Here is a 27,645-nt window from a genome sequence, read left to right on the forward strand (position 1 = left end):
TAGTAACGCTATCCTTTTCTACTTCACCCAAAACTCTGTCTCCGAGATTCGATTTGGCACTGGTGTGTAGAGAAGCTGAGCTTTTGGCATCACTTCCTCTCTATCCCCCTCTTTGTCTCCTGTCATGTTCCCCCAACTCCTTGCCCCAGGAAACCACTTATCTGCTTTTTTTTTTTTTTTAATTAATTAATTAATTAATTTATTTATTTTTGGCTGAGTTGGGTCTTCGTTTCTGTGCGAGGGCTTTCTCTAGTTGCGGCGAGCAGGGGCCACTCTTCATCGCGGTGCGCGGGCCTCTCACTATCACGGCCTCTCTTGTTGCGGAGCACAGGCTCCAGACGCGCAGGCTCAGTAGTTATGGCTCACGGGCCCAGTTGCTCCGTGGCATGTGGGATCTTCCCAGACCAGGGCTCGAACCTGTGTCCCCTGCATTGGCAGGCAGATTCTCAACCACTGTGCCACCAGGGAAGCCCCTTATCTGCTTTTTGATACTCTAGTGTGTCCATTTCTACAGTTTTATATAAAAAGAATAACACGGTATATAGTCTCTTGCGCTTGACTCTTTCACTTAAGTCTACTGCTTGTGAGCGTCGTCCATCTCGTTGTGTGTATTAATATTTCATGCTGAGTAGTCTTCCACGGCAAGGATCTACCACAATTTGTTAATCCATTCACTTACATTTTGTTCCCTGTCTCTGACTCAACTCACTCGCTTCATTCATCCTTAAATTGCGAGTGGCAGAGACAGCTCGAGAGCTTCTGTTCGTGTGTTTTTATCACCTAGGACATTCCGAATGCTGATGTTCCGCCTGTACCTGCGCTCGCTGCGCTTCCCCTTCTGTGATGATCATAAATTGTAACGCAGCGGACTGGAATCCTAGGTGGCGATTGGGTTCTGAAGTCAACAGATAAATTGGGTCTTGCGTATCAAGATCACCCTTGGAAAATCCCTTCAGGTGCTCGTGATAAAGTATGTTTGGTTGAGTAATTCTTATGCACACTGCAGTTTAAGATCCCTTGAACTAGACTCAAGGAAAGGACAAAAAGAAAATAACTATGCAGATGAGTAGACAAGGAAGGCATTCTGCATATCCTGGTGGAAATCTAAGGTCTATCTGTTGTTCTGTTTTAGTATTAAGTCCCTGTGACTTTAAATCAAATGCTTTTATGTATTTGTTTGTTTGGTGGAGGGGAGATTTAATGAGATAACATTGGTAAAAACAACCCAGGGATGGGCACACACTGTGTACTGCAAAATGTTTCAAGGATTTGTTAAAAAAGTTCAGCACTTGGCCCCCTGGTCTTGGTCTTTTGTAGCTGCCAGTCTCTGCTACAGCCCCACAGACCAGCCATAACTCTCATGCCTTTGAGCACTGGTCTCATAATCCGATGGTCATATGTCTGTAGATCAGTGTTCAGTCCTCAAAGGGATCTCAGGTGGTGGGGCCCAGCCACCATCGGTCACAGAGCTTTCCTGCTGCCCGACGCCCCCAGCAGTTGAGTTTCTTAAGACATGTGCTAACGAAACTGAGCTATTTGTAGCGGGGTAGATGGACCTAGAATCTGTCATGCAGGGTGAAGTAAGTCAGAAAGAGAAAAACAAATACCGTATGCTAACGCACATATATGGAATTTTAAAAAGCGGTACTGATGAACCTAGTGGCAGGGCAGGAATAAAGACGCAGACGTAGAGAGTGGAGTTGAGGGCACAGAGCGGGAAGGGCAAGCTGGGATGAAGTGAGAGAGTGGCATGGACATATAGACACTACCAAATGTAAAATGGATGGCTAGTGGGGAGGGGCTGCACAACACAGGGAGATCAGCTTGATGCTTTGTGACGATCTAGAGGGGTGGGATAGGGAGGGTGAGAGGGAGGCTCAAGAGGGAGGGGATATGGGGATATATGCAAACATATAGCTGATTCACTGTGTCATACAGCAGAAAGTAACACGACGTGGTAAAGCATTTATACTCCAATAAAGATGTGGAAGAAAAAAAAGACATGTGCTGTTTATATTCTCAGCTGCTTGGCCAAATCAGAGGGTGTCCCCTGATGTCTTCCTGGGGGGACCCTAGCCCTGAAGGGGCTGGAGAGATGATGGGTACCCCTGTAGCTTACACAGGAGAACACTTCTCCAGAAGTGTTTTGTTTTATGCACAGGAGAAGCATCCGCTTTCATGTGCCTGCTTTGTCTCCGGGTGTCATCCCTCAGTGCCTGAGAAGTCGGAGGAGTCCACTCTTTGCCTTGGGAAGTCTTGTTTTACATTTAGGAAGTTGCATGGTGGTGTGGTGTGAGCTGAGAGGGTCTCTTCCAGTGTTCAGGAGCAGGAAGAGAACAGAAGAGGGAGACAGACAGAGTTCAGATTCTTGCTCACCTTTCCTCAGAAGTCTAACTGACAGAGTTGTCAGAAAGGTAGAGGTTTCCCCCTTAACCCCTCTTGAGTCCTTGTGACTGGACTAATAATAAAATCGACGTAAGAGAGATTAACAAGAGAAAAACAAGTTTTTTGTTGGTTTTTAAAAAAATTTTTTTGGAGCATAGTTGATTTACAATGTTGTGTTAGTTTCAGGTGTACAGCAAAGTGAATCAGTTATACATATACATATATCCACTCTTTTTTAGATTCTTTTCCCATATAGGCCATTACAGTATTGTATAGAGTTCCCTGTGCTATACAGTAGGTCCTTATTAGTTATCTGTTTTATATATAGTCGTGTGTGCATGTCAATCCCAATCTCCCAATTTATCCCTCCCCACACCTTCCCCCTGGTAACCATATGTTTGTTTTCTACATCTGTAACTCTATTTCTGTTTTGTAGATAAGTTCGTTTGTACCCTTTTTAAAACAAGTTTTAATTCATGCTCACAGAGTTCCCTAGAAATGGGACCTTCAAAGTGGCCAAAGCAGGCAACTTTTATGCTCTTCAGACAAAGAAACAATAAATTTGGGAGGAATGGACAGGACCCAGAAATGTAGGTTGTGGGTGCTCAATTAGTGAAGAATCTAAACAGAGTTTGGGCTTGGGGTAGTAAATTAAAGAAGTAACAAGGTGTGTTTATATAGGCTTCTAGGGCCGAATTCTGTCTTTGGCCATAAGGGTGTCCTTCTACCTCCAGATGTGGGGAGGGCACCTTTCATGTGAGAGATTTATTTCCTGCTTTCTGGGAGACAGAGAGGAGGGTCAGAGGGTTCCTCTTGCGTTGGCCATCTCTTAAGTAACTTTAATTCAAAATAACCAATATGCCATTGAGATACATTTTGGGGCAGCCGACCCAGGGCCCCAACAGAGTACATGCACACAGAGCTGGAAGCAGGTACCAGTTCCTTTAATCCAAGCCAGTGCTCTCTAACCCCTCACTGCAGAATGTCTGATAAACTGTGTTTAAGATTCCAGTGGGAGTTAGGTTTCATCTTCCATCCTTCTGAAGACAGTGTCAAAGGAAAAAATACAAGTTGGACAGTAGTGAAGAGTTTATCAAGGGGGGCATTTACGGTCCGGGGAGAAGGACTGTTGCGATGGAGAGAAGTGGCCGTGGTGGGTGGGGTGAGCAGGTGCCCTGATCCATTACAGGAGCAGGAAATGGTTTGTTTTGTTTTGTTTTGTTTTGCCGCCAGGTGATCCTCTCACAGGCCCTGTTGGGAGGAAAGAAGCAAGTTAGTGGTTATTTTGTCCAGATTGGTCAGTGGAGATAAACAGTTCAGCTGATTATTTCTGAGACAAAGAATGGGAATTTGCAGGGGATCTATGTCTGGCTTTGTCATAGGTATACAGAGGGGACATCCCAAGTCTTATCTAAGCCATGTGGGGAAGGGGTGGGTCTTTGTACTAAGCAGGTGCCTGAACACAGAAGGGAGGGGGTGGATTTCTTGCCCCTCACTGCTTTAGAGGACCACAGGGCTCAGGTAAAGCTCACCACTGTCACCTGAGCTCTGTCCTGACTCACCACTTACTCTGTTGCATGAATGGCAGCACTGGCTTAATTCTCACTGCTGGTCCCCAGGAAAGAGAGAGAATGATGGTGCTGGATCCCGCCCAGGTGGGCTTACTGCACCTGGCCTGGGAGGAGGAATGAACTGGGAAGTGGGAGATGAAAGCAGGGCGGACGACTTGGCACCTGAGCTCAGGTGGGCAGAGGCTGTAGAGGCAGAGAGATGGGCCTCTGAGACACGTGACTGCCCCTAGTGAAATGTAGCCCAAGGAGTGGCCGCCTTACCAATCACATGAGCAGTTTCCCCCCACTCTGGGAGGATGAAGGAGCAGAGAGAGCCATTCCCAGCCAGCTTCACGCGTTAGCTTCGTTCCTTATTAGCTGGATGGCTTCTGGAGGCAGTTTCCTTATCAGTAAAGTCGGGAGAGTGGTACCTGCCTCCCCTGGTGAGCTCCCACGCGCATGAGAATTCTCCTCCATTCTGGATTGATGGGCAGCCAGGAAGCAATGTGATTCCACTGGCTAATTGTTTAACTTTTCTGAGGTTTTCCTTTGGTAACAAGATGCTCCTAGTGAGGGAAGTGGCTTTCAAAAACAACAGCAATTTATCTGTCTCCTGCAGTAAAGCTGCAGACACTTTGGGAGGAGTGCTCTTCAGGCAGCCGCCTCCTACTAAGACATCATGGTGATCCAGGGACACAGCATCGCGGCACTGCCCGGTGCAGAGCGCAAGGGGGAATCTGGCTCCCATCCTGAGGATGCACACAATCCTGGGGGGGAGCCAGGCCTCGGGTACGAACCTGGAAGTGGGAGGTGAAAGAGCAAATCCAGAAGGCAGCTTGCAGAGGGCCTTTAAGCTCAGAGATCTGCGGTCGGGGAAGAGACCCACGGGCCTTACCTATAGCTGGGCCAGGCCTGGGACGTGCCATGTGCCTCCTGCCGGGGTGGGTGGGGGGAGGACAGGGGGTACTCTTAGCTTTGCCATAAACTTTTTTTTTTTTAATTAATTAATTTATTTTTTTGGCTGTGTTTGGGTCTTCGTTTCTGTGCGAGGGCTTTCTCTAGTTGCGGCAAGCGGGGGCCACTCTTCATCGCGGTGCGTGGGCCTCTCACTATCGCGGCCTCTCTTGTTACGGAGCACAGGCTCCAGACGCGCAGGCTCAGTAGTTGTGGCTCACGGGCCCAGTTGCTCCGCGGCATGTGGGATCTTCCCAGACCAGGGCTCGAACCCGTGTCCCCTGCATTGGCAGGCAGATTCTCAACCACTGCACCACCAGGGAAGCCCGATGAACTTTTTAATAGAAGCTCAGATTTTGAAGCACACTGAACATTGCATTTGAACTCCCAGGGAGGCCCTAAAATGGCAAAGGCTGTCATTCTGGGAGCGATTTTCTCTTGGCTCTGACCTCAAGACATTAACAAAAGCATCAGCGTAGCCATTTTGCTTGGATGGGCCAAAGTTTGGACTGCCTCTGTTTCCTTAATTTCTATTCTCTGTTCCTCCTTCTCTTGGCTTATTAAGTCATTGGATAGCACACTCATGAAGTAGGCCGTTTAGGGAGGGCTAAGGCCTCAGATGATTGGAGTTGGAAAGGGTTCCCTAAGGCCATGTTTCCCAAGCCCCTGCCGGACATGCATTTGGCCTGTGTGTTTGTTTTTTTTAAGTGTATGTCTGGTAAGACCTCAAACATGTACCACAGAATAACGTAATGAACCCTCATCACCGGCTTCCATAATTATCACCTGTGGCCAATTTTGTTTCACTCATACCCCTATCTGCTTACCCCTTATGTGGTATTGATATATTTTCCTATTATTGCCCAAATTTTCTTATGCTGCCCCTTTGTGGTCAAACACTTCCCTCACCCTCCACTCCTAGTAACTGCTGATATGTTTGCACTTCCTATATATATATATTTTTTTTAAATAAATTTATTTGTTTATATTTTTGGCTGCGTTGGATCTTTGTTGCTGTGCGCGGGCTTTCTCTAGTTGTGGCGAGTGGGGGCCACTCTTCATTGTGGTGCGCGGGCTTCTCATTGCAGTGGCTTCTCTTATTGTGGAGCACGGGCTCTAGGCGCACGGGCTTCAGTAGTTGTGACACGTGGGCTCAGTAGTTGTGGCGCACGGGATTAGTTGCTCCGTGGCATGTGGGATCTTCCCGGACCAGAACTCGAACCCGTGTCCCCTGCATTGGCAGGCGGATTCTTAACCACTGCGCCCCCAAGGAAGTCCCCTTCCTATAGTTTTGACTGTCGGGGAGGAAGATAAATCCTCTACTCTTATAGGTTCTTCTGGCTGGTCTAAGAATTAAATTGACATGAGACAGATTAACAGGAGAAATCAAACAAAAGTTTAATAACATGTATACGGGGGGAGACTCAGGAAAACTGAGTAACTCACCAAAATGGATGAGGCTCTCACCTTAAATGCTGTCCTCAGCCAAAGACAAAAGAGGACGTTGGCGGGAGTGGTTTGAGTCAAAGGGGAGGAAGACAATTCCCAAGGAGCTGGAAAAGCAGAAGTTTGGTAGACAGATGTTTGCAGGGCCCCACAGAGACAATGGGATACAGAGAGGGCTCTGATCTCTAGGTCCTGCCGAGTTCCTCCCACCATACCCAGCCCAGATCCTTGAAGACATCTCTGGTGATAGGCCTATTCCAGATACAAGCCCTTTATCTAAATTCTTTAGGTAGCTAAGGGGGAGGTAAAAAGAAAGACTTCCTGAGTCACCTGTTTCTTTCTTTCTTTTTTAAATTTATTTATCTATTTAATTGAAGTACAGCTGATCTACCATGTTGTGTTAGCCTCTGGTGTACAACAAAGTGATTCAGTTATTCATATGTATTCTTCTTCATATTCTTTTCCATTATGGTTTATTACAGGATGTTGAATATAGTCCCCTGCATCTTCTGTTTCTTGAAAATAATCAGCCTAAATTAATCCTCATGCCAAAGACACACACGTTGGGGTGACAGATTTTGCTGCTCTACATGACTTTTCTAGAATGTCAGATACATGGAAACGTGCGTTATTTAGCTTTATGAGTCTAGCTTCTTTCACTTCACATATAGCATCTGATACTTGTCCATGTTGTTGTGTGTATCAAGAGTTTATTCCTTTTTATTACTAAGTAGTAGTCCATATTTGGACTGGATTCTAAGGATCTCAGGACCCTTGGAGACCAGTGACATAGCCTTTGTGGGTTATTCATACAAATATGTGCAACGGGCCAGGCTTCAGAGGAAGAAGGGGTTTTGAGCGCAGGTAGCTTAATCACCCTGCCTTCCTTAAAATGAATTGACATGACTAAAGATTGTACCAGGCTGGGAACAGGAAAAGGTGCCATCCTTCTGCCTCGCACTTGGAGTAGTTCCTAGGAGATTCAGTGATGGGATTGGATTGAAGAGGTTCACCTAGGGTTGATCCACAGACCTCTTTTATGAAAAAGCAGAAACAATCCTGGTTGTGAAATTTGTCAAGGGAGTATATAGGACAGTGTCACAAATGAAGATGGATGCAACCATCAAAGTGAACACCAAAACGAAAACTCTCAAATTCACTTCAATAGAATGTTTAAAGAATAATATAGCACTAATGCAACAGGATTTATCCTAGAAATATAGTGAAAATTCAACATTAGGAAATGCAGTGATATTATGTCACATTGATACATCAACACGGAATCATCATATGATTAGTTCAATAGTCTCAAAAAGGCTTTTGATAAAATACAACATCCATTCTGGTTTAGCAAGCAACCCAATACGCTAAATGCTTTGGTCAACTAGAAGTTGAGAGAGGAGTACTTGTAATACAAAACTCAAAACAAAAACAAAAACAAACAAATCCAAAGCTTTTCTAAACCTAAAGCTAATGTCATCATTTACTATGAAAAATTGGAAACATTGACATTAAAGCCAATATTAAGACTAAACTGTCAGATACTGGCGTCATTCAACATTACAAAGGCTGTTATGGATTGCATTGTGTTCTCCAGAAGACTGTATCTTGAAGTCCTAACTTCAGTACCTCAAAATGTTACTTTATTTGGAAATAGGGTCTTTGAAGATTTAACAAAGAGAAGATGAGGTCATTAGGGTGAGCCCTAATCCATTATGAGTGGTGTCCTTCTAAAAATTATGACAGAGACAAACCTGCACAGAGAGAAGACAGTGTGAAGAGACACAGGGAGAGCGCCATGTGAAGACGGAAACAAGAGATTGGAGTAATGCCATCTGTACGTCAAGGAAAACCAAAGATTTCTGGTAAACCACCAGAAATTGGAGAGAGGCTAGAACAGATTCTTCCTCAGCTGTCAGAAGGAGCCAACCCTATCAACACATTGATTTTTTTTCTTTTTTTTCTTTTTTAAGGACAAATTTCTTTTTTCAGGATTTTATTTTATTTTACAAACTTATTTATTTTATGTATTTATTTTTGGCTGCATTGGGTCTTCGTTGCTGTGAGCAGGCTCTCTCTAGTTGCAGCGAGCGGAGGCTACTCTTCCTTGCGGTGCGCGGGCTTCTCACTGCGGTGGCTTCTCTTATTGTGGAGCACGGGCTCTAGGTGCATGGGCTTCAGTAGTTGTGGCACGTCGGCTCAGTAGTTGTGGCTCACGGGCTCCAGAGTGCAGGCTCAGTAGTTGTGGCTCACGGGCTTAGTTGCTCTGCGGCATGTGGGATCCTCCCAGACCAGGGCTTGAACCCATGTCCCCTGCACTGGCAGGCGGATTCTTAACCACTGCGCCACCAGGGAAGTCCTCAGGATTTTGTTTTATTTTCTTCTAGTCTTATTGAGATATAGACACATAGCACTGTATAAATGTAAGGCGTATAGCGTAACGATTTGACTTACAATCATCTTGAAGGAATTCTCACAATAAGTTTAGTGAACATGCATCATCTCAGACAGATACAAAAGAAAAGAAAAAGAAAAAATATGCATTTCTCCTTGTGATGAGAACTCTTAGGATTTACTCTCAACAGCTTTCATATATAACATCCAACAGTATTCATTATATTTATCATGTTGTACATGACATCCTAGTATTTATCTTATAACTGGAAGTTTGTACTTTTTTGACCACCTTCATCCAATTCCCCCTCCCACCACCCCCTGCCTCTTGTAACTATAAATCTGGTCTCTTCTATGAGTTTGTTTGTTTGTTTTTCAAAGTATAATTGACCTTCAACACTATGTTAGTTCCTTGTACACAACATAGTGATATTTCTATACATTTCAAAATGATCATCACAGTAAGTCTATTTACCGTCTGTCACCATACAAAAATATTAAATTCTTATTGACCATACTCTCCACTCTGAACATTTTATTCCCATGACTCATTTATTATCATTTTTTTGTGGTTCCTCAAAAAATTAAAAATAGAGCTACCATACGACCCAGCAATTCCACTTTAGGATATTTATCCAAATAAAACAAAAACACTAATTCAAAAAGATATATGCACCCCAGTGTTCATAGCAGCATTATTTACAGTAGCCAAGATATGGAAGCAATCTAAGTGCCCACTGACAGATGAACAGATTTAAAAAGATGTGAGATAGGGGCTTCCCTGGTGGCGCAGTGGTTGAGAATCTGCCTGCCAATGCAGGGGACACGGGTTCAAGCCCTGGTCTGAGAAGGTCCCACATGCCGTGGAGCAACTGGGCCCGTGAGCCACAACTACTGAGCCTGCGCGTCTGGAGCCTGTGCTCCGCAACAAGAGAGGCCGCGATAGTGAGAGGCCCGCGCACCGCGTTGAAGAGTGGCCCCCGCTCGCCGCAACTGGAGAAAGCCCTCACACAGAAACGAAGACCCAACACAGCCAAAAGTAAATAAATAAATAAATAAAAAGATGTGAGATATATATATATAGAGATATATATAGATAGATATATATATATGTGTGTATATCTATATATAGATATATATATGTGTATCTGTTACTCTGCTATAAAAAAAGAATGAAATCTTGCCTTTGTGACACCGTGGATGGACCTTATGCTTAGTGAAATAAGTCAGAGAAAGACAAATATTTTATTTCTGTGTGGAATCTAAAAAACAAAACAAATGAAGAAACAACAAAACAGCAATAAACTCATGAATACAGAGAACAAACAGGTAGTTGTCAGAGGGAAGGGTCGTATGGGGATGCCAGAAGTAGGTGAGGGAGATAAGAGGAATTCATTGATTTCTGACTTGTAGCCTCCAGAACGGTGAGACGGTGAGACGATACATTTCTGTTGTTTAAGCCGCCCAGTGTGTGATACTTTGTTATCACAGCCCTAGGGGATCGATACCATGGAGACCCTTTACTGGGTGCTCACTGTGTGTCAGGCATTGTTCTGAGCACTTTATATCCATAAACTCATTTTAATTTCCTCGATAACTCTACGAAGAAGAGATGATTATTATTGATGTTATGTCGATGAAGAAACTTAAGACACAGAGGCGTTAACAAACTTTCGCAAAGCCATCTAGCTGGTAAGAGATAGGACAGTGATTTAAACACAGGCAGTCTGTTTTCCTGAACTGATCCCTAACATTACCACTAATTATGCCATATTCAGATCCACAATAATTACAACATGTTGGTAGTGATATATTTAGACACATAGATTAATGGAACAGATAGAAAGCTCTGAAATAGACCCATGTATATGTAAGCATGTAAAATGTAATAAGTTATCAAGGAGTAGGTGGATTACTCAGTGGTGCTAGAAAAATAATGAGAAGTATTTAAAAAAGTAAAATAAAGTTAGATTCATAGGCCATATCATACATTAAAATTATTTCTAGGTGAATTAAAGATTTAAATATATTTATAATTTGATGAGAGAATCACCAATGCAGTTGAATATTTATTCTTCTGCAGTATCAAATACCAGAGTAGCAGATATTCTATGTAGGCAGTTCTGCCAGAGGGGGAAGTGATTTACAGATTTTACTTTATACTCAACAGTGGTCATCTGGCAAAAATAATTCAGAGGTGAAAAGAAATGAGAGGACTGTTTATAACTAAAAATATAGAAAATGGGTTAATGTTTTTAACCTATGAAGAGCACTTTTAAGTTAGAATGGATACACAGCCCAATCATAAAATGAGTGAAGGGCATGAACAGGCAGTTTGCCAATGAAGAAATGCCAATGGCCAGTTGAACTTATGAAAAACATTCAACTTTCTGTAGTATTCAAACAACTGAAAATGAAAACAATGGGCCTCTGCATTTCACTAATTAAATTGACAAAGATTGAAAACAATGATCTGAGTACTGGTGGGATGAAAAGGAAGTGAGCACACACTCTCACACACTGCAGATAGCAGTGTTTCTTGGAGCAGCTGTTTTGGAAGGCTCTTTGCCTGTGTGTATAAAATTATGTGTGTCCTTTGATTCTGGAAATTCAACTTTCAGAAAATTATTCTAAGGAAGTTAATGTGGACGTGTCTTAAGGGTTATCTCTTTACTTTATAAATAGCAAATTATGAAAACAACAAAAATAGGAAAATTTGGTGTAGTAAATTATAGGTGTATAGGATGGCAACCATTAAAATTAGGTTTTAGGAGAATGTTTAGTGAAATATAGCCCTGATACGGTAATGCACTTTAAAAGCAGGTTGCAAACCTAAGTGTCCATCAACAGATGAATGGATAAAGAAGATGTGGCACATATATACAATGGAATATTACTCAGCCATAAAAAGAAACAAAATTGAGTTATTTGTAGTGAGGTGGATGGACCTAGAGTCTGTCACACAGAGTGAAGTAAGTCAGAAAGAGAAAAACAAATACCGTATGCTAACACATATATATGGAATCTAAAAAAAGAAAAAAAGAAAAAATATATGGTCATGAAGAGCCTAGGGGCAAGACGGGAATAAAGATGCAGACCTACTAGAGAATGGACTTGAGGATACGGGGAGGGGGAAGGGTAAGCTGGGGCAAAGTGAGAGCGGGGCATGGACATATATACACTACCAAACGTAAAATAGATGGCTAGGGGGAAGCAGCCGCATAGCACTGGGAGATCAGCTTGGTGCTTTGTGACCACCTAGAGGGGTGGGATAGGGAGGATGGGAGGGTGGGAGGGAGGGAGATGCAAGAGGGAAGAGATATGGGGATATATGTATATGTATAACTGATTTACTTTGTTATAAAGCAGAAACTAACACACCATTGTAAAGCAATTATACTCCAATAAAGATGTTAAAAAAAAAAAAAGGTTGCAAAGCTTATGTTCACTCTGGTTCTATTTTTTTGTTTTTAGAAAATAAAATTTATATATCGATGGGAAAAAACCTCAAAATCCATAGATCACAAATAAATACCAGTGACTCTTCGAGAGAGAAGTTTAGAGGCGATTGTATTCTTAATTTTTCTATGTTATTTGCAGTAAAAATGTATTAGTTTTGCAGTTAGAATAAAACTAATAAACCTGACATATACATGCATATATATAGATTCGTGTATAAATAGATGTAGGGTTCCCCTATGTAATGTACACACCTCTCAGATGTTAATGAAACCAAAAGGTGCCATATTGTGAAATGCGTTGGTGCTAGTGGGAATTTTGAATGTTTGTGACATTAGGGTAACCAGCATAGTTGCTAGTTAATATCTATCAACAGTTATAACTTGTTAAAATGTGGATTGTTAAATTATGAATGAATTTTATAGGCATTCCTAATAAGAACAGTAACAGCTAATATATATTTAGCTCTTAAAATGTACCAGAATTTTTCTAGGTTCTACATGTTGTTTGTCTCTTTTAATTCCCCTTAGAAATCTAGGAGGGTGGGGTGTGTGTGTGTGTGTGTGTGTGTGTGTGTGTGTACCCACCAAGATTCACAAAGTACATAAGATAAATATGGTTTTTTTTGGAGGGGGCACCATGATTTAAGAATATGTGCTTTTGTGAGTAATTTCAAAGAAGATTTTGTGTTCTGTAGTCCCCTCCGCTTCAATTTCATCCTTATTTTGTGTGGAGGCTTCTTAATGATGCTCTCGTGGATACCAAGGCCCCGCTGAGTGAAGGGAGGTCTCAGCGGGGCTCAGAGCAGTGTGCAGACTGTAGGCTCCCTGGGGAGCAGGTGGAATGAATTTCCTTTAAGCCCACCCTCCATCAACATCATTTCTCCTAAGTTTTCAGTAAGACCACAGTTTTCCCTATCTTACATAACCTTTATTATTTCTAAAATAACTAGGGAATGATAAAGGAGAATATGAAAATTGCCATTGATTCTACCATCAAATGCATTGCTGCTTCCCAACAAATTCCTGGTGTACATATGTTGCCCACCAGGGCCATAGCTCTATTTCTTAAGGCTTGCCTTGAGGAGCCTCCCAGGGCCATTGGGAAGCCGCTGAGAGAAATCTGTATAAAACCTCATAGGAGGAGATCAGGGTGATTCTGGTGAACGGGAATCAAAACAGTTTCAAACTCCCAAGTGTGCAGCAGGGTTCCTAAGTGATCCCTGGGGGCTGTGGTCTGGGGTGTGTCTTGTGATGTGCTTCTCATGAAAAATATCATCATCTGAGCAACCTGCAGGGATTGAAGGGGATAAGGTAATGAGCTTTATGATATCCGCTTAAAGGTTCAAAGGTGTGACTGAGGCATGGAGGGAGCTGCAAGGGAGAAGAGGCAGGGAGTGGGAAAATTAACAAGAGTCTAAAATACCGATTGGCCTCAGCATGTTTTAGCAAACCAGGCAAAAATATGAATTACAGTATTTTGCTGGAGCTGTGGACCACAGTAATAGCAATGTTTGCTAGCACAGGTGTTGAATGTTTTTTTCACCAAGATAAAATCTGAACTGTGTGCGTGATAGTAACTCAGTGTTGGTGGGTGTTACAGATCTTGCCCCCCAGGGCCCACCCCATCTCCTGCCTGAGGTCTGATGTTAAGCTAGGAGGGTGAGACGTGCAGCTTCGCAGGTAGAGGGAGGTTCGTCAAGTCTGGACAGGTCTCAGGTGCCTCCATCAGAAATGTGGCACGGCTGCACAGAGGGATATTGATCACTTCCAGAGCCAGACACCGTGTCCCGCTTCTTTTATGCCTCCGGGGAGGATGTTTCAGGGCCTTCCACCTGTGAACCTACTGGGGTTCTCTCACTGTCGCATTACTCCTGCAAGGTCCTGGGAGAGGCCCTGGAAACATGTTCAGATAGTCATCTATTTTATACAATTATCGAAAGAAAGGTAATTTTAACCACAGTTGGTTAAGACTGCTGTGGGATTCCCCTCCCGCTGTCCCTTTATCATACTTTTCTTTGGGAGGTGAGGAGTTGGATGTGGGGCTTTTGGAGTAGTCAGGGGCATTTTAGGGACCTAGGTAAGTGGAAGTTGAAATTTAGTTTGAGTTAATGGGAGATATAAACATACATATATATATATGTACATACAGATACATATGTATTTCAAATATATAGTGTATATAGTATATATAATATACATGTAAATATATATACATATATGTACTATATGTATACATGTATTATATAGTACATATACACATATGCAATATAGTATATGTATACGTATACACATATGTTTCATATACATTTTTCCTGTGTATGGTTAAACCATTACTCACTGCCCTGGTGTGGAACTGACTGGCAGGAACACAGATGATATCACCAAATCAAAGATTATTTATGATTACCCAGTACACAAGTACACTTGTAATACCCTGAAGTATTACAGAATATACATGAACGAAATTTGATAGAGATTTCCCCCAATTTGACTACAAACCTACAGTTTACACTATAGAAATAATGACTGGTGGACTTGAAGGAAACTTTAAACAATTATTAATAATAATAAACAAATTTCAGTCAACCTGCTAGAAGGGATATTGAAGTTTCTACTCTCTCTATAAAAAATGATGTTGTAAAATTATTGTCAGGAAGAGGTCATCCGAGGGAATGCAGCCAGGAAGGTAAGGGAATAGATTGTCAGGAAGATAATTAATAAAAATGTTATTCTTCTGGACTGCACAGTGTTTGTGGTACCTGTAGGCTGTTAGAAGTTTATTATTTGTCGTGATTTCTTTTCTCATTTCAAATAAATAGTCCCTTTTCTAAGTTTGTAGTCTTTTCCCTAAAGAATGTCCCCTCCTCAGATTGTTTAAGCTTCAGGCTCACAACACTCAGACCTACTCCTGGGGTGGAGGGTAATGTTATTATCTTCTTACAGATGAGGAAGTTGAAACTCTGAGAGGCGAAGTGGCTTGTCCAAGGTCACGTGGTCGTAGCCTGGGCTCCAAGATGCTCATCACCCATGTGCTGTGCCGTCTTCCCAGGGGGGTGTGATCGGGATGTGGTTCTGCTTCTCTCTGCATTAGTGGAGGTGCAGCTGCTAATGGCCAGAGCCCTGGGAAACATGGAAGGGCTCTCTGCCATCAGTTCTTTGCAGGCTTCTAGGTAGTTGCCCCTCGGGGAAGTGTTCATGCACTTGCCGGTGGTACCCGAGCCAGGTTCTCTTTCCCCTGGCTTCAGGGTGTCAGCCATGGGGGACAGTTGTACAATCCTCATGACTGCTGTTAGTTTGGTGGTTGCTCTTGGTCCTTGTCTGAAAAACCGTTTTGCCATTGCTCACCCCTTTCCTTCTGCCCCCAGCTCTTAGCCTTTCAGTCTGTGGGCTCTCCCTGATGAGAGTAGGCCCCAAGGCCCCAGGGAGAATGGGTTAGAGGGAAAAAGCCAGAAACAGTCTAATGAGACCTTAAAATGCTGTTGATGCAAGAGGGGCAAAAGGCATCCAAATCGGGCATCCTTTCTTCCACAGCTTCTCCCTCTCACAGCCCCTGGCATCCCATCTGGCAAACACCACTGGATTTTCCGGAATTCCATCCATCAGACTGTGCAGTTCTCTCAAGAATGAGTTGCACGGTGAATAGATTGCTGGCATTTTGGGTGGGCCCAAGTTGTCTTGCATCCTTTAAGTCCATGAGAAAAAAATACAACACTGTAAGCTTCAATATTTATGGTTTCTTAGCTACTTTTGTGTGGAATTTTTTCTTCATTTCAGTCAGTGTTGAGGTCGGAGGGTTTGAGAAATCTACTCTTATGCCACCATCTTTCTCACTAATGTTGGTTTTGATTCTGCTTTTTGCATTTTAACTTTTCCTGAAATTCTTTATTAACCCACAGGTCACCTAATCCTATTGTCTTTGTGTCTTACGTTAGTTTCCCTTTGTAGCTTTCTCTTCTTGTTTCCCAAAGCACTGGGTCTCTTTGCATCCTGTGAGGATACTGAATGTTTTTTTACAGCATTCATCAGGTTCCTGTAGTAAATAATCTTTAGTGATCTTCTCTTAAGTTTTCATGATGAGTTATTTTGCGTTTTCCTCTGTATTCCTTTTTTGTAATCATAATCATTTTTATTATTTTTCCTAAAGATTTTAGTTTCTTTTATTTTCGATTAGAATATAATTGCTTTACAATGTTGCGTTAATTTCTGCTGTACAATGAAGTGAATCAAGGGAACCCTCTTGCACTGTTGGGGGGAATGTGAATTGATACAGCCACTGTGGAGAACAGTATGGAGGTTCCTTAAAAAAACTAAAAATTAGAACTACCATATGACCCAGCAATCCCACTACTCGGCATATACCCTGAGAAAACCATAATTCAAAAAGACACATGCACCCCAGTGTTCATTGCAGCACTATTTATAGCCAGGACATGGAAGATTTTATTTTATTTTTAAAATTTTTTTAAAATTTTTTCTAGATGAGGATGATGACCCTTTTTTTTTTTTTAAATTTTGGCTGCGTTAGGTCTTCGTTGCTGCTCGTGGGCTTTCTCTACTTGGGGCGAGTGGGGGCCACTCTTTGCTGCGGTGTGAGGGCTTCTCACTGCAGTAGCCTCTCTTTTTGTGGAGCACGGGCTCTAGGTGCGCGGGCTTCAGTAGTTGCAGCAAGTGGGCTCAGCAGTTGTGGCTCATGGGCTCCAGAGCACAGGCTCAGCAGCTGTGGCGCACGGGCCTAGTTGCTCTGCGGCATGTGGGATCCTCCCGGGCCAGGGCTCGAACCCCTGTCCCCTGCATTGGCAGGCAGACTCCCAACCACCGCGCCACCAGGGAAGCCCCAGATTTTATTTTCTGAATGCAGGAAGGAGACGGTAAGGAAGAGAGACTCCAAGTGCTTGGAGCAAGTCTTCTTCATTAGAGGCCCAGTGACATGGTTTCCTAGTTGTTAAGAGCTATGTATTTCTGAACTTGGGGGTTAACAGTGTGGAAGGAACACATGGTCTGCCTAGTGAATTCCAGGCAGATGAAGTTTAACTTTTCTTCTTCCAGATTATAACAAGGGTGTCATGAGTGGTCTGCTGCCATTTCTGTTTCTTCCGGATGCTAATGATAGTTTTATTGTTTTCAGTTCTTTTGGAAGTTTTCACCTTTTCCAGTGTTTGCTTAGGCATGGTGTTGAGGTTCTAAGAGAGGCTGTTAGGAGCTTCCTGCCAGGTTGCATTTCAAAGGGAACGTGACTCGGCCAAGGTCACGCAACCAGCTGGTGGCAGAGACAAACCTGTAATGCAGGCTCCTTTCTTCCAGGCGAATCCTCCATCTTCAAGACCACCTGCTGCTCTTGACCTGTCAGGACCTGAGCTATGATGTGGTTTAGCAAGTAGTGGCTTTGTTAGAAGTTCATTTCTGTTCCGAGGAGTTTTAGCCCGAGGTGGCGTCATGCTGGCAGGGGCTGCACTCATAGGATCCTGTGCGTTGGGACTTTTCAGATTTTTTTTTTTTAAGTTTAAAAAAAATCTTTATTTCAGATAAAATTATTTCCATAATTAAAGATAAAGCAAACACTTCTTTGAGTCCATCATTTCAGGTGACTGTGATTTCCATGAACATTGGCATTACTGAGTATCATTTGAATATTTGCCTACATGCTTGTGGGAAGCTTCTGCAGCCTTTTCTTGGTAGGAATTCCAGTTTTTCTGAATTCTTCCCTTTCCTTCAGGTATTCCATTTTGCATTCTTCATAAAAGGCTGGATCATTATAGTAAGCAGTTAGACATTCTTTCAATGCAGAATTTTCTTTGCGGCATTTTACTACCATAAGGATTGCAGAGTCCTTGCAACATTTAGTGAAATCTTCAAATAAGGAGATTATCCTGGATTATCCGGGTGGGGCCCAAGTAATCACAAGGGTCCTGGAAAGTTGAAGAGGGAGGCACAGATGAAGAGAAAATGTGCATAGAGCTAGAAGTGGCTGAGTGCTTGTTCCAAAGATGAGAAACATGCTTATGTGTCCTGGACATGAACTCCTTGGTGTTAGAGAGGTGGAGACGGGGTTGGTGGGGGAGGGCCTTGAGGTACTGGCTGTGTTTTTTGTGCTTAGGAATCTTAGTGACAGCCCTGCTATCTTTTTTGTTTGTTTTTGTTTCTTGAGGAGGACAACAAAATGTTTATTATTAATCACAAATCTTCATTAGACTTAAGATTCAGATAGTAGCAGCATAAAGACCCACTAGTGACTAGCCTGTTACCATGCACTTTTTTTTTTTCATAAGAAATGTTTAACAAGGACCTAGAAGAACTAAAGAACAAACAGAGATGAACAATGCTGTCTTTTTTTGAAATGTTCATCAGAGGCCACTTCCTTAATCACTAGCAGAGTGCCTGCTTCCTGTTTGTGGGTGCCTCTGTCTTAGTGAGGTTTACCTCTCCAGGGAACCAAAGTATCAACATTTGAGAAAAAAGAGTGCACAAGTTTAATGATTTAACAGGCTGACATGCTAGCACAGCTGAAACAGCAGTTACCTAAGGCACCGTCAGCATCCCTAAGACCTCAGAACACACTCTTAGTGGACTGACCCAATCGTGGCATCCAGGTAATATGAGCTTTAGACTCATTGAGGCTCCTTTAGCCTCTGTCCTTAATGGAATCTTTCATTCCACATTTAATGCACGTTTAACGGGCCCTGGTAGATGGAGCCCACCCAGCTGGCCGCCACAGACAGATTTGCCAAAACTTAACTGATTTGAGAGAGCTCATAGCAACAATACTTATGATAATATTCAGACCTCAATAAATATTTTATCTACACAGTGATCAGTTGGGTGATTTATATAACGCTGGATGCTATTATTGAGTTTAATTGACTGTATGCAAACCCTAATTTTTACTTTATGTAATTAAATGTTAATATACATATAAAAACTGAGTACATAAACCAGTATCGTCAACCAGTCTTAAATGTTTCTGAAGCTTTTGTAGGCGTGGCATTGTGTAGCAGAGAAATGATGGCCTTTGGGGAAAGGAAAGAGAGAATCCACAGATGTAGGGAACTTGGACTGGGTTCTTATCTCATTGGAATCTCAGTTTCTTCATGTTTAAAATGAGAATGAGTAATTCCCGGCTCATAAAATGACTGTTAGGATTACGTGGGATTATGTGGAATGGCTGGCCTGTTGCCTGGCAAGGAATAGCAGGGATCACTTTCTATGCCCGCCTCATGGATGTGTTTATTGAATGCCTATCACGTTCAAAGTATGATTGTACGTGACAAGCCAAGGTGGGTACCTTACCTGCTTTATTTCTCTCCATGTTTTCCTTGTTTGGCTCCCACTAGAACATGAGCTTTGTGAAAGAGGGACACACAGCTCTTAATCCCTGCTCTGTCTCTGATGCCTAGAATAAGGTCTGGCGCACAGTCGTTACCCGATCTAGGATTATTGAATGTCATTCAAGCATGGGTTGTTAATTCAGAGAGATAGTAAGGAGGCATGAGAATTGCCAAACTGGAGGAGTTTACTGGTTTTTCATGCAAGAGACATTATGATAGCATTGAGAAGGCTTGTGCTTTGGGGTCAGATTGAAAGTAATTTGATTCCCGACTCTGCCCCTTACAAGCTGTGTAGCCTTGAGGAAGTTACTTAACCTTTCTGAGCCCCAGATTACAACTTCGCAAAATTGTACATTGAATCCCAAAGAGCAACTCACAGGGCTGCTGTAAGAGAAATAAGGTAGTGCTTGTAAAGAGCCTGCCACTTAATTATTTAAAGTTATACAGAGTAGGCACAGAAGGCTGATTTTTCCCAAGGTGAAACTGGGGCAAGCTTTGAATGACCTGAAGATGTTCTCTCCCAGGGATTCTTGATGTGATTATTACAAGAGTCCACTCCTTGCTGGGCCAGGTAGGAGCACTTGGCTGTGGTCTCTCCTGAGGTTCTCTAGGGCATGTCACTAATGGAGCTGAGGTTTACAGTGAGGTCAAAGGGAGCACCAGAGGCCCAGAGAGAGCCATGGGTGGACCATGTGACTCCTCATGACCTTGAACCTTCAGGACAGTGAGTGGAGACCCAGGAGCCTGACCTTGTTGGTCTTGCTGGACCAGGGCTCAGGATGTGTGGCTGCTTCTCTTTCTTTTTTCCTTTGAAAAAATTATATGTTAAAAATAAGTCAGGGGCTTTCCTGGTGGTGCAGTGGTTAAGAATCTGCCTGCCAATGCAGGGGACATGGGTTCGAGCTCTGGTCCAGGAAGATTCCACAGGCCGTGGAGCAACTAAGTCTGTGCACCACAACTACTGAGCCTGCGCTCTAGGGCCCGTGAGCCACAACTACTGAAGCCCGCATGCCTAGAGCCCGTGCTCCACAACAAGAGAAGCCACCACAATGAGAAGCCCACGCACCGCAACAGAGAGTAGCCCCCACTCACCACAACTAGAGAAAGCTCGTGCACAGCAGTGAAGACCCAACACAGCCAAAAATAAATAAATAAAATAAATTTATTGAAAAAATAAGTCAGTTTTAGAAGAAGAGGTGTTTAGCAAGCCAGATATTCCTGTAGAGGTAGCAAGGTTAGTGGTCACTTAGGGTTATGACCTAGTGACTAAGACTGTGGCGTTTGGAATAGGACTGCCTTGGTTCAAACCCCAATCCAGCCATTTCCTAGCTGTGAGATTTGGGACAGGTTATGTAGCCGGTTCTTAGTTTCATCATGCATAAAGCATGGGTAGTAATAGTACCAATATCATGAGGCTCCTTGAGGATTAAATGAGAATATTTAATCACAAATTTAATCACTTTGTACAGTACACAGTAAGCACTCAATAAACGCCAGTAGCTGTAATTATTGTTCCCACTTCACAGATCAGGAAGTGGAGGCTCGAGATTTTCTCTGACCCACCAGAGGTCATCAAGAAAGTGCCAGAACCAAGCTGGGCATCAACCTCTGCTGCTGTCTTGCACTCCTGACACTTCATTACAGTCCATTCGTTCATTCATTCATGAGGCATGTATTGAGTTTCCCTTAAGCTCTCAAGCACCAAAGTGCCAGGCTCTTTGATATGTCCTGAGGATTCAGTGGCAAAGAACATGGACGTATGCTTCCTGCCCCAGTGGACTTAAGCGGGTGGTGGGAAGACAGAAAATAAGCAAATGAGTAAATGAATAATTGCAGAGTTACTCAGGGGGTATGAATAACACCATCGAACAGAAGCAAGACGGTATGTTAGAGAAGAATTGGGGAAGAGAGGAAGTTGATTCCCATGGAATGTTCAGAGAGGCTTATCTGAGAAGGCGACCTTTGATGTTTGTTGTGGAAGATGCCCAGGGCCAGCCACGTAATGCCACGTGAAGCGCTAGGGTGAGAGTGTTCCAGGCAGGGGGAACAGCAGTGCAAAGACCCTGAGGCCATCCAGCTGACTTGGGCTTCCGAGGTCTTCAGAACATGACATGACTCCTGCCAGAAAGCAGTGTCAGCCCTTTCTTCTGTGTAGAGGAAACCTTTACTCACCTTTCCCAGCCGATCTAAAGTTTCCCTGAAATGGGTTATGACCCTCGGCCATCTCTTTCTTTCACTGCTCCCTCAAAAATAAAAATGAAAAAAAGACATCACCATGGTGTGAGAAAAGATGAAAGATGCTATTCTGGCTTCTGAGTGGGCAGAGCTCTGGCCCGGGGCCAGGAGAGCTGGCTTCCATCCCAGCTCTGCACCCCTCTCTTTGCAGCCTTGGCCTTTTTATGCCTGTCTGCCTACCTGTAAATTTAGGAGCTGGGCCAGGTGACCCCTTCCCTCTTCAAACATGGGAGAGCAGCGGAATCCCTGAATCTGCTCCCGGGTTGTTTGGAGGAAACAAAAACAGACTTGCTGGGTTGGGTGGGGCTGCTGTTCAGGCTGGTGGACTCTCCAGCTGGTCTCCAAATTGAGCCATCTTCACTTTAACCGGAGGTGACCACTGTCCCTCACCCACCCCCATCCTCTTGGCAGGGTGAAGCTGAGTGCTGACCCCACACATGGGCGCCTCTTCGTTCTTTCCTCCTGGTCACAATGCAGAACAGCACCTGCTGAGACATCGCCTGCGGCAGAGCAGACGGCCCTCTTCCCTGCTCTCTCCGGGAGCCTGGGAGGGCTGGCACATGTGAGGAGATGGAAATCTGCCTGCCACATTCCACTGTGCTCTCTTCTTGTAGGACATTAAGATGCACCAGACTGAGGCCCGCGGCAGACACTGCAGGGAAGCTGGTCTGAACAGAGGCTTTTATTTCCAGGGGACACCTGGCCCTCCTGTATCCCACCAGCATCCCAGCAGATGTAGCTGGGTGATATGTGGATACACAGTCGCCATCTCCCAGGGTGTCAGAAATCGAAGTGCCCTTTGAGAGAGTTTAATTTATTCCTTTGTTACCTGGGAAGAATCTCTGACCTGCGAGGTTAGGTGATTTGCCTGAGGTCACACAGCAGTAAGTGGCGAATGAAGCTGGGAGTGACAGCGCATATCAATAGCTTATCACCATAGGCCCTGCTGATTCATACAGGATGTGCTGGACCAGCTCAGATAGCTTCTTTAAAATATTTAATTTGTTTTGAGATTATGCAACGTGGACACAGATAACATAGCTATCTTTCCCATTTCTAATGCATACATTGGGGTTAAATATTCACTTAACAAATACTTACTTAGAACCTATGTGCCAGGCACCATTCCAAGTCTTTACATTTACCGAATCCTCATCGCAACCCCCAAGGGATGGGCACTACGATTATCCTCATTTTACAGATGAGGAATTGAAGCACATAGAGGTTAAATAACCTGGTCAAGGTCACACAGTTTAAAAAAAAAAAAAAAACAAAAGCTGGGATGCTGGCTCCAGAGTCCATAGCTTTAAACCCTACGGATGCTCCATTTCACTGGTCAGAAACCATCATCCACCACGCAAGGCGGGCATGCCCGAGGGACGCTAATCTCCTTGAACTCTTTAGTTCACAGAGAGAAAACACTGGAGTCAGGAGAGGGTGTGAGGGTGTTGGATCAGGTTCTAGAAGGTCGATGTTTCCGTTAGCCTTGTCTTTTCCTGCTCCACTGCGCTGCCTTGGAAGTCAGAACACATCTCTGGTCTAGAAGACACCCTGCAGCAAGGTCATTATTCTCCCTTGAAGTCCCTTTGCTTGCTTCCACCTTTGTTGTTTTCCTGGATTTATTATAATGGGCCAAATTAACCTGAGTTGCCTCCCAGAGTCTCTGGGAGAAAGAACCAAATGAGCAGATCAGACACTGTTTCCCTGGTCCTTGGGGAATGCCTCAGCCATCAGAGAGACATCATCTTATTTATAATAAGTTCACTGTTCAAAGAGCTTTAAAACCTTTTTTTTTCCTATTAAGAGTATTGTTTCTATCTGTTGAGTCCACGAGTGTTTGACATTAGATGACTTTATAAAACATGCTACTAATTGGATTTGTTAAAGCAAATAAATCAAACACTAATTGGAACGTGCCCTGCCATTATTTTTGCTTACTGAATTAGATATAATGGTGTGAAGGCCTTCTTATCATATTTGTGCACTTATTTAAACACCCCCCTTGGCACAGACTTCTGCAAATTCAATTAGGTATTCCAAAAAGGAATTCAATTTATGCCAGGCTGGTTTACATTCATTCCGGGGGCAAGACTCGCCTACCCACGGTAGCCTGCCCACGATTAATAAGCCACTTAGATACTGCCCTGCCTTCAAAGTCTTTGTTGGAACAAGGTCAGCATCTCGATGACTTGGAGGCCGGGGAGCTTTATCATTAGAATGTGTGTGTCCACAGAGTAGGGCTGGCTTCACGGGTGTGTGACTTGTGCAGTCACCCAGGGCCTGGCACTTGGAAGGACCTCATGCTTAGTTTAATGCTCTGCTATGGCCACGTTGAAATTCTTAATAGTTTTTAAGCAAAAGGCTTTGCATTTTGGTTTTGCACCGGGTCTCCCGTGAATGTAGTAGCTGAGTAGCTGAATGTAGTCTGCCCTGGTTGTCAGACTTTCTGGCTAAGAAAGGAGTCCTTGATTTGAGTTTTGGCTCTGCCCCCGATTGACTGGGTGGTGTTGAGAATGTCACCTGCTCTGGCCTTGGTTTCCTCATCTGTGAAGTGGGAGCATTACTCCTCACCCATGGAGAACATATCTGTGATGTCGGTGAAGTGCTTATTTAAATCCAGCTACCTTTTGTGCTTCTCTCAAAAGAAGCCGGCAGTGTAGCTACAGGCTGGGAGTGTAGCTTTGGAAGGCAGTGGATAACATGTCCCCCCTTCCACTTCTGGGAGGAAGGAAGAGACGTTCTACAGCTGAGAAATGGGAAGGAGGTATCAAAAGCACATGACGTCAAACACTCAAATGGTGAAACATGGTACTTTTCTGTGACCATGTTAAAATTGGAGTTTTTATGGCATCAAAGCAAAGGTTCGCAAACTACAGCCTGCAGGCCAATTCTGGACCTTCACTGATTTTGTACTCCACCCACAAAGGAAGATTGGTTTTTACATTTTTAAATGTTTAGACAACTCAAACGAAGAATACTGTTTTGTGATGTGAAAAATCGTAGGAAATTCAAAGTGCAGTGTCAGTAAATCAAGTTTTATTAGAACATAACTCTGCCCATCTTTCTTTGTGGCTTCTGGCTGTTTCTGCTCCAGTGGCATTGCTGAGTCATAGTGACAGAGACCCAGTGGCCTTCTGTGGTGGGCAGAATTCCAAATTGGTCCCCAAGATTCCTGGCCCCCGGTATTCATGTCTTGTATAATCCTCATCCTTTGGGAGGGACTCTGAATAGGATAGATTTCACTCTTACGATTAGGTTATGTTAGTGACCAAGGTGAAGGAATTTCACAGGTGTAATTAAGGTCCCAAGTTGGTTGACTTTAGTTAACCAAAAAGGAGAGGATCTTGATTGGGTGGGCCTGACTGAATCAGATGAGCCCTTAAAAAGGATGGCGTCTTACCCAGAAAGAGATGTGAGACATGAGAGGGTTTATGGCAGGAACTGTGGGTAGCTTCTAGGGGCTGAGAGTGGTTCCTAGGTGATGGCCAGCCAGAGAGGAGGGACCTTGATCCTGTAATTACAAGGAACTGAATTCTGCGAAACACCATGCAAAAGATGACCCGGGCTCCAGAAAGGAAAGCAGGTCCCCTGATACCTTGACCTCAGCCTTGTGAGGCCCTGATAAGGTGCAGCCTTGTCTGTACCTCTTACTTGCGGAAACTAGGGGATAATAAATGGATGTTGTTTTGAGTTTGTGGTAACGTGTTGGGTAGCAAGAGAAAACCAGTACACCTGCAAGGTGAACATCTTTAATATCTGGCCCTCTGCAGAAAATGTCGCTTGACCCCTGTCTTAGGGAGTGGGGGTGGTTAGACTTAACCTCTATTCATAGACGTACATATATAAATATATACTTACATAGCTCAAATACAGTGCCTGGGAAAGAGCAGAAGCCCAGAAAACCGTTAGTTTCTCTTCCAAACTCAATTCTGTTCAAGAATATACAGGATCATATCTGAGAAATGCAGAGGCAGGCACATTTATATTTTTATTGAATTCTATTCCTCTCTCATTTTCAAAAGAGGAGATCACGTTTAAAAAAATTCTGATTGGCACTATAAACTTTATTTATACTTTAATGTATCTTAAAGTATGTATCCTGCACTATTTTTACTTCCCTTACAGATGCTGATATGCTATACATTACCAAACGCAAATGGATTTTCAAAATCCAATTTCCTTGCTACAGTTTTCCATTTCCCTGTTGACTTTATATGCTTGACTCCCATCAGAGCATCTGGGGCCTTTGCTACATTTGACCTCAACCTGCCCAGGGCAATAGCTTCTCTGTCCCTGTGTAGAGAGCTAGTGCTGGGTCCTCCCTCGGCCTGTGGCCACACTGCCCTGTCCTCCCTCAATTATTTGGGTCTTCTCCAAACCAGGACATGTGCTTTGGAGGCTGAGCCCAGTTCTGGGGGTGGGGGTAGTTTTAGGAGGTTTTTGTTTTCTTCCAAAATGATAGTGATGGAGTTGGTATCAGTTGAATGGGACCACTTTGAAACAGAATGAGGCGAGCATCCAAATGAGTGTCTTTGGGGGATCTCTCCAGTCATAAGTCTTCCCCAAGTAGCCTGCCACAAACACCTGCAGAGATGGTCTGGAACCTTTTCTAGCAGGTGTTATGTGCCAAGGAATTCCACCGAGAGAAAGAAACATAATTTTTGAAAGAGCAAGAGGAGCTTCAATGAGACTCAGGATCATGCGTTTGAATATTTCGTGCTGTGGGTCCATGGGAAGCTAGTCTTTCCTTCCTTCTCCTCCCTTTGGTGGCTCTCAGTAGCCAGTCCTTGGGCTGGTGGCATGGCTCTGCATCTGTGGGTCTCCTGAGAGTTCCCAGGTCTTTCTGAGTCTCTGGAATCCTTAACCTTGACCACTGGGAGGTTCCTTCGTGATCCATCTTGCACCCCAGAAAATGAAGGCCCAGAAAGGAGGAAGGAAGGTGAGCTAGAGGGGCTGCACCCTCTGGCAATGTAGATCGCTGCCAGAGTGTATAATCTTGGGCTCATAACCACTCCATTTCTCAGTCTGTTGGCTGAGAGGAAGAAAATTCAGGGAGGCTTGCTAAAAAAATATTTATCAAATATATTTTCTCTCCTGAATAGCTTTCAAAACTTATCTCTGGGTCAAGTCAGATCGACAGGGAGCAGGTGTCTAGACTGTATCATATTGGGCTCCAGTGAGTTGCTTTTTCTAAATTGTATGTTTGGGTGATGCTATCAATTTATATTGAGAATGATTATGAGAAATAGTCTCATGAAATTGGCCATGCACCCCTCGTGTGGATGTTGTTTTAGATATTGTTCATTATGGGATATGGGATTTCTGTTACCAGTACCTCTTTGGAGAAGTTCTTGTGTGATCTAAGCACCTGGAATGGTTGTAATTCGCCTGAGGAATGTGGCTTTTATTGTATGAACACAGAGTGTCCAGTATCTGAACAGATTGTCCTTTTTCTCTTGGCCTCCGGAAGCTCAGAGTCAAATAGGTAACTCCCTTTCAGCAGGTGGACATGTGGGAAATTACAGGGTGGACTTGTAACTCTCTCCTTCTGTCCTGCTTGTCTTTCTTCTCCTGTCCTCAATTTGCCTTTTGCCATCATGCTGTACTTCCTGCTTCTGTGTTTGTCCATCCACTGTGGCTGGACTCGAGTTGATAGAGGGTAGATTGGTAACCAGTTACCACATGGTCTATGTTCTTGATCTACACAAAGCACAGGGATACTTCAGATGATCACTTGGCCATGCATCCTGCTTTGCTGGGAGCCCAGGAGCTGCACGGAAAAGTCATGAACCGTGTGTACCCCTGGAGTTTGGACATATATGTGTGATAAAGTGCAGGACAGGGGCCTGTTCCTAGAAACTCTTCTGTATTGAGAGACACTGAGGTCCACATAATAGA

General features: G+C 43.6%; 1 protein-coding gene and 1 pseudogene across 16 annotated transcripts in view; one reads left to right on the top strand and one right to left on the bottom strand.

Moving 5' to 3' along the window:
- The window catches only part of PTPRT (protein tyrosine phosphatase receptor type T), a 1,098,035-nt gene that overhangs the window by 274,597 nt on the left and 795,793 nt on the right, over positions 1–27,645 (top strand). The window lies entirely within an intron of this gene.
- Positions 17,675–22,903, bottom strand: LOC309614226 (COX assembly mitochondrial protein homolog pseudogene; annotated as a pseudogene). The gene is made up of 2 exons: positions 22,893–22,903; positions 17,675–18,057 (listed from the first exon to the last, which is right to left on the bottom strand). The product of its transcript is annotated as a COX assembly mitochondrial protein homolog pseudogene (transcript).

The sequence above is a fragment of the Balaenoptera borealis genome (genome assembly GCF_965194805.1).
Source record: "Balaenoptera borealis genome assembly, chromosome: 16".
In the NCBI taxonomy this organism is placed as follows: Eukaryota; Metazoa; Chordata; class Mammalia; order Artiodactyla; family Balaenopteridae; genus Balaenoptera; species Balaenoptera borealis.